Here is a 386-nt window from a genome sequence, read left to right on the forward strand (position 1 = left end):
GCTGTAGGTTTAGCCTTTGTTTTGGCTCCATGTATTGGAAACCTGTCTGAACACTGCTCAAATTTGCCTCCCTCCATTGTCAAACAAACACAGGCAATTGAAATGGCATCTGTAAATTAAGTTGGGACTTCCCAAACTGGGCATCTGCTGTGTTTGTAGACTTATCCTTCCAGCAAATTTCTTAATTAATCGCGATAAAGGAAAACATGCCTGTTAATGGTTTAATGATTTTGTTTTTAATTGTGACTCATTACAATTTCCATTGTCATGTTCCTTAGGAGGTTTAATTCATTCCACCTTAAGGATTCAGGTGCAATTATCTTGGTCAATCAATCTTGTAACCTCTTTCCAACGGAAGGAGCACGCTGAATTAGTTGCCTGAGAAC

Source organism: Anguilla rostrata, chromosome 2, assembly GCF_018555375.3.
Source record: "Anguilla rostrata isolate EN2019 chromosome 2, ASM1855537v3, whole genome shotgun sequence".
Classification (NCBI taxonomy): domain Eukaryota; kingdom Metazoa; phylum Chordata; class Actinopteri; order Anguilliformes; family Anguillidae; genus Anguilla; species Anguilla rostrata.